Raw genomic sequence first — 7,753 nt, 5'->3', positions numbered from 1 at the left:
CAATGAAGCCTATTCAACCACTCTAATATGATAAAAGTAGGGATCCATATTGCACAAACCATCCTAATTGGGATGGAAAACATTTCAAGTGCTAGAGACAATGCAAAATGTTCCTTAGTTGCAAAATAGCTATACAAGTATTGTGCCGATGATGATCCTTATAGGTTTATCAAATAGTTTGAGCACGTATATGAGGCCAATAATCTTCTTGGTGACAACAAGCAAGTGCAGGCTTTTGGACTTTGCTTAGGAGAAAAGAGGCAAACATGGTTTATCGATATTGATGCTACTGAGAAGGCCTCTTTCTTACTACTTAAGGACTTGTTCTTCTGACTAAATTTGACTATGGTGATAGCCTCATTGTTTGACTTATGAACATCAAGCAGTCAAAGGATGAAAACATGAGAAATTATGTCTCTAAGGTCTATGAAAGAAGAAGAGATTCCTGGAGGATCATAAACAAAGTAGGCCATAGGTTGGAGAGAGTAAAGAAAAATCACACACATCTCATCGCATAAAGCTTGCCTCTTTAAATAGGGACATGAGTACATTGGATACATTGTATTGGGTCTAGTTTGACTTGCTATCTCATATCCTTATTGATCCAACTCAACATATTTATCACTCCCCACTCTAAAGTCTAGTCCATATTACATTTTCTTATAATGAAGGAACCACTAGTACAAATATTTCAACACCCCTCCCCCCTTTGTGCCTTATTCAGCTACCACAAGGTGGTCAAATGGTTACTTTGATTGACTGCGCCCCCCCCCCCCCTCACTGGGTGCATTCTTGTTAAAATACATGTATGGTACAAAAGAAGGCTCTACAACTAAGATGCAAAATCCCATAATCTCATCATACATTGAGCAAGTTGATAAGCTTGCTAGATAAGCAACTGCTTCTTCTACATGGATTGCAAGCCATATACTTGAACTTGGCAATAAACATATAAGAGAGCAAAAATTTAAGCTTCTGATCTATTTATTGAAGCTATTGTCAGTGAGGACTGAACTTGCAAATCACTTTTACAGTTAATGATGGTGTGCTTACTCATACCAAAGTCCACAATACTTGCAAACATTTGGTTCATTAAAATCAAGACAAATAAACTCCACCGGATGACCAAGAGCTGGATCTGGGCCCCCTATGCATGCCACAACCTGTCCTTCCACAGGTATGGGGGGTACTTCACGTATATATTCCATCAATGACTTTCTGTCTAGTTTCTACATCCACTTGGCTGTGTGTTTTTCAATCGAAGGCAGCAGCTTGAGTGCTGAAGATGACGAACTGGAAGTCAATGCGTTTCGTGTAATGATCCTGTTCGTAGATAAGGCGGCATAATGTTCCACAGAAATGCCATGAGAAGAGCCTGATGAAAGGTAAGTGTAGGCACAAACCCTTCGAAGGAAGCTCCGACCCATACTCCCTTCTCTCTCTCTGTGCGCCTGTGCTATTCCAGTGACAACATACACAAGGGCAACTAATTTTCCTGGAAATCGATCAGTTGCAAGGCTTATGGAGATGCCGCCCAATATATGGCCAATGAGGATTACCACGGGAGGATCCTTCCCCTCGTTCGAGAGGAGAGAATGAGGGAAATCAAGGGCTATATTCGTCAAAGGAGGAAACCATGTTGGGATCCGTAGGGTGAATGCCTAAGACTGCGAGATCGATGGGGGTGTTATAGTGGTTGCTCATGCATAGGAGGTCAACCTCCTTGTACCAGCACACCAAGCGCCATGGATAAACACAAAATAAACTTTCTGAGGGCTGTCTCGGGGCAGCCTTTTCTCAAGTTCCTATTGCGTCTCTTCTTATTGTCTCGCATCCATGGGTTGGGAATGGACTATGATATGGATATGGCAGAGGGCCTTGAGGTAGGTTCAACTCCTGCTATCCATTTACATTAGAATACGGCTAACTAATGACCCTAGAACTAGCTTGCCATGGCTCTGATACCATGTCAGGAAACACGGATCTAGAGCTAGTTGGCTATGGTGGACGCAAATCATAGAACCGATACATGATTGAGAGAAGAGATTGTAACTCAAGTAAATTAGGTTCCAAGATAGATTAGCTTGGACTCATAAACACAATCTTGAGTGACTCAAACTGAATGTACAATTGCATTGAAATGAGTGTCAAGTACATGCTTATATAGCTTTTGGATAGTACCACTATTATCACTGTGCATATGGAATTCTGAACATCTCTTCCTAGAGCATACATCAATTGTCTATCTTCTAGCCTCTTCAAGGCATAGATTCAACCTCTATGGGCATACAGTTGGCCTCTATGGCCAAGCATCATTTGTTATTCTCAACGCTATCACATGGTTTGTGTTACTTGAGGGACTTTATAATGATATGGTACACATAGTAGTATTAAGACATATGAGGTTGCATCCTCAAAGAACATTGGCGATGAGGGTTGATATTGAATGGCTCTCTTAGCCATAATGATGTATACTCTATAGATTTTACACTTGGAGACTTCCTAGGAAATTGGGTCATGCTGTTAGGGCTAGCTTATGGAGTCTTGTCTTATAAAAGGGGTCCATTGCACTTGGGATCATTATCTTGGATTACTTATAGAGTTGGATTCTTGATTTCTTTTGAGAGCTAGCTACCTACAACCCTAAGGCTTGGGGTCCATGTGAAAGATGACTTGTATCTCTTATAAATGGGTGAGGTGCATCTCCTAGCTAGATTAGTTAGTTTGAGGGCTCAAAACTTTACTATATATAGTTTTAACTTAAAATATTAACTTTAATGTGTAACTATCAGTCATTGTGCAAAATCCTACTAAAAACACAAGATTACTTATATTCCAATAATCTAGCAATATAAATGTGATATAATCTAAAGTCATGAAATCTCTCAATTGTAATTATGCATGGAGTCAACAAAACACAATGTAAATTATGGACATAAGTTATGTTGCGACAACCATGGTTTAATAAAGCTACTTGAAAACATATGCATTCTAACAAATTGACATTCATTTTATAAGATGCCACAAAATCTTGGACGACTACATGGAAAAACAAAAAAATGTGTAATAATTAAAATTCTTTTTAATTCACTACAAAGTGGCAAGTTGATTGTTAGAAAACCCATTATTGTTAGTTATGTGGTCACTTCATGACCTGAGATTGTTGATATTATTTCTACCCTTACTTAGATCTAATATTTTCAATGTACAAATGAGACTTCAAGTTCTGTTTTCATGATAGCAACCATGCTACCATGTCTTGGTTCATTTTTAAGCTATGGATATACATTTTGGCATGCTTGCTAGTTAACCATTTGCATGTATAATTACTCATGCAACAACATTAATCATGTAAATAATAAAATATTGTAAACTAGTTTTTAACCAATCATCAATCTATATGCAAATTAACATGTATTATTTTTGAGAATTTGTAACTAGCATGAGATTGAGTGACTATTAGTCTAAGCCTAATTTGTTCAGTAACCATTTTCCACAAAGTATCTTTTGGTATGGCTATTTGTAATTCCTTAGTATGGGATGTAGAGAATGGAATTCCCTAGTTATATGTAGGGAATTCATCAATGCATACCTACAATTCCCTACTATGAGATGTGCAAAATGTAATTCCCTAGTTATATGTAGGGAACACGTATGTAGATACCTAGGAAATACTAGAGAATTTCCTACAGTCCAGGAGTTTTCCTAAGTAGGAACTGTTCAAAAGCTCCTTGTGAGACCAGTACCTTGCCCAAGTCTTCAAAGCACGCACTTGATTGACAATGTTTCATCAGCAGTGACCACGTTATGATTGTGCATTCATAAACAATACCTTTGGTAGATGGCTCTGAACATCATAACAATGCTAACTGCATAGTGCTATAACAAGATACATGAGATTCATAAGATTAAGATGTCGAAGCTCTCACAAAAATTCCAGATATTTGCAGCCATCAAGATGTGTTCTAAGCAGAACACAAACTACTGCACACTCGTGAGTTATCGGGATGACACTTTTAATGCTGATTTTCTGTACCATTTATGGATTTAATACATTGCTGTAAGCCTACCAATAAATCAATCACAATAAGCATAAGATCAATGCACAAACATGTTCAGAGTGTTAAATATTACTCACAGCTTCATATTCAGCAAAACTCACAAATTTGATGCTTGAGTACCTTGGCATGTCATCATAAAGTCTACTATGGTGAGGCATTTTTGCAACCCAAAAATAAGGGCTTTGATCCTTCAAGGGTATCAATTGAATCACGGTAATGAATACTTGTCAGTCAAGATCTGGCCTGTGCCTTTTAGTAGACCTACTGTGTTATAATTTCCATAATGCAAACCTCAAATATCTGCAGCATGCCCACGAGAGATTGACTGAAGAAGTGGAAGTTCCTCACTTGCAGAGGTGAGCTTCTGCAAGAAATGCAGGGACTCTGAGAGCCTGTTCAAAAGGTTAATGAGAGCAATCACATCATTTCTTTGCAAAAGGGGATGATTGTTGGAAGCTGGATCATCTGCAAAGAGGATTTCTAAAGCTGTCGCAAGTCCCAACACCTGCAGTTTCCCCCATAGCCTGCACTTTTCACAGCCTACACAATCCATGAGCATGCTTATATTCCGAAAGTTCCCTTGCACTTGAAGCAAAAGGTGCTCCCCATCTATGCCTCTCCATAGCTCAGCTTCATCAAAAGGCTTTGGACAAGCTTCCCGAAGCCTCTCATTGTTGACCAATTGAGTCATAAGGACAAGAGTGCTGTCATCTTCTAGATCATTTCCTGTGCTGTAGTCAGCTTGAAGGAGAAAATCTCCAGCCTTGGTCACTGCCCTCAAAACAAAGAGGTAACAGAAATACAAATTTCTCACCCTCTCTGGATGTTTCAACACACGCTCATATAAAAGTCCTGGATTCGGGCCCCAAACACTCGTAGCTTCATCCAGTAAATAATCTTGAGCTATATGAATAGATATGGATGAGTGAAGACCTGATATAAGTTTGTACAGAATCCGACCTTCTGCACCATCCTTGCTGGCTTGGTTTTCCGATGCATTATCATCATAGATAGCATTCCAAATGCGTCGAGCAGACATCCCGGTGTAACCAGTGTATCTCTCGGGATTCAGCAGAAGATTGACATAAGTAATGTCATGCTGATCGTTTGTCTCATTATCCGATGTCCATTTATTGTCCTTGTGCACCCATCCTCTGAATACTCTATGATCTAAGGTTCTGTCCAATGTTCTATCAACAGCTGCCTGAGGCTTGCCTTCCTGGCATTGCAAACTATCAGAGGGGAGAAGAGGATGGATAGCCTGTATAGCTTCGTCCTTGAAAACCTCGGGAAATTCGTCGTCCGGACACTCACAGACACTGCAATCCCGAAGCATGCACATGCCATCGTCTGGCCAGAAGGGGCAATCGCACCAAAGCCTAACCTTGAAGTATCTGAAGAAAGGAGTCCTTACAAGATCCTGAAGGATGGGAAACAGGACGTCTTTGTTTAGAGCATTGACGGTGCCATAGCTGCAACAGCAATCCTGTACAACCTGTGACATGTCCAGCATCTGTGAATCTTCAACGCAAGAACAGGATAAGGAAGGGGAAGGTGGAGGAGGAGGAGGAGGAGGAAGGAATGGGGAAGGACCAAGGTAACCTTTGGATGGGGTTATGAGCAACCCGATAGAAGCTAAGATGAGGGGAATGCATAGGAATACTGGCCTCTGCGGCCCTGGCTGGGAGTTCGACATTGATGAAAGAGAAGAAGGAGAAGGAGGAGGAAACGGCGCAACGCAGATGGAGGAAAAGAGGAAAGAGGCGAGTGAGGACAAGACTTAAAGCGAGTCCAATCGAGGAGACGGCGAAGGTCGGCCGCTCCCTCCTTTCTCCTTCGATGATCATCATCATCAGCAGTTCAGGATCTTCTTCTTCTTCTTCTTCTTCTTCTTCTTCTCCTCCTCCAAAATGGAAGACCAGGTCTGGATGATACATCGTACAACTTTGAACTTCTACGCAGAAGTCCGTCCTTTATCAACGTTTCTGAATTATGTGTTCATATCTACTCACAAAACATGGTCATGGCTTTGGCTTCCATTCTCCTAACCTTTCTTATTGTGATGTAAAGCCCCCTAATGCTTTGTATCAAGAATTTCCTTATAATATTTTGCTTCAAACATTTCTTCGACCATTTGCTCACATTTCTCCGTCTTAGATGCAACAATATGTACTAATTTAAAATGAGATCAGATACAAAAGCTAGCTGCTTAGCATTTCAAGGCTGCAAGCAAGTTGATTTTCCTTAACTTTGCCCAATTTATTTGCAACTTGCCAAAACCATCTCACTTGGGATAAAATTTCATGCCAAGTAGGCACTATTTAAGCACCAGTTTAAACTACTTCTACTTTAGTATGCTAGATAGCTTTAAGGGTTACAACTCTTAGTGAGTGAAAAGTGATCTCCTCTAAGCCACTTAAACCCCTGAAAAACCAAAGATACAGTTAAACATCTTTGTATTGATGTCTCCTCCGATTTTCCACTGATTGATGACCCGCAAGCAAAGATCTTTTGCCAGACACCCGCTCCAGAACAATTGTTCCAACGACTCTTCCAAGCCACAATTCCATAACCCATTAGTGATTCCTCTTTTCTTAAGCTTCTGGCCCATTAAGACCGCCCATAACATGACTCTCTAGAGAAAAACTCGGTCATATAGGGGTAGTTTAAGATTCCAGTTGTGCTCCAAACAATGAGCTATGGCCTCATGTAGGGAGTCAATTTCCCACTTCATCTATCTATAGAGTTGGCTAGAGTCTTGATCAGACAGAAGTTTCTTTGTCTTCCTTGTATTAAGCATCTCATTGATTTTACCTTACCCAATCCACAAGTTGGGGGCACCTGCTTCTGTGACTATCGATTGGGAGCTTAGGCCACACAACTTACAAGATGAATAACCATCCAGGTTCGATACAATTTGGGAGGTTCAATTCCTGTTTGATTTGATTCCAAAATTTCCATTGCCCTTGGTCAAGCTAAACATCCAGTGGAGAAAGTTCGAGTTTTACCAAGTGAATTCTATGCCTCCCTAATTGTAGGGCCAAGGGCTGCGGACTAAAGGACCATAGTCAAAAAACATTTGCTTGAGCATTGGGCCTCACACCTAAGCTGGTCCACTTAGCTTTGTCCAACATGCTCCTCCAAGAGGCTAAAAGATCTGCGGTGAGACACAGAGCTTTTAAGGACATATTGCTTGTGATATTAAGAGGTCATTCCCTGCAAGTCTCCATTTCTTGTGGATCTCTTGATTGCTCCTCATCAAGATCTCCATCAGTAGCTCACTCTAAGGGGTAGATTGCTGCCAACATTTGGCAAGTAGCATAGCTTATAGGGCATAAGCAGTGAAATTTGGATCCAATAAATATATTCCACCTTGACCTATAGAAGTTTTGACCACCTACATGGAGATTGGAGCCAAGTAGCTATTTGAACCCTTCTTCCCCCAAATGAATTGACCGATTAAGGAGTCCCACTCCCTTTAGTTAGCCCGGTCCTAAGAAATCAATGGAAGGTAAAAGGAAAGCATAGGGAAAATAAACACTCTCAACACCTCGAGTTTGACATGAAATGGCTAGCAAGTTTGTTTCCAAGTGTTGACTTTCTTCTTAATCTTTTCCATGACCCATTTTTCCTTGCCTTTTCTCCAACATCTACTACTATTGGAAACCCAAGATATCTAAAAATACTACATT

General features: G+C 40.4%; 1 pseudogene; it reads right to left on the bottom strand.

Moving 5' to 3' along the window:
- Window positions 1–3,743: 3,743 nt before the first annotated feature.
- On the bottom strand, window positions 3,744–6,049 carry LOC148033782 (endoplasmic reticulum oxidoreductin-2 pseudogene; annotated as a pseudogene).
- Window positions 6,050–7,753: the final 1,704 nt, after the last annotated feature.

The sequence above is a fragment of the Lygodium microphyllum genome, chromosome 7 (assembly GCF_053477565.2).
Source record: "Lygodium microphyllum isolate KBCC chromosome 7, Lygodium_microphyllum_v1.1.10, whole genome shotgun sequence".
Classification (NCBI taxonomy): domain Eukaryota; kingdom Viridiplantae; phylum Streptophyta; class Polypodiopsida; order Schizaeales; family Lygodiaceae; genus Lygodium; species Lygodium microphyllum.
Note: the sequence above shows the minus strand (reverse complement) of the source record. Positions and strands in the feature narration are given on the sequence as shown.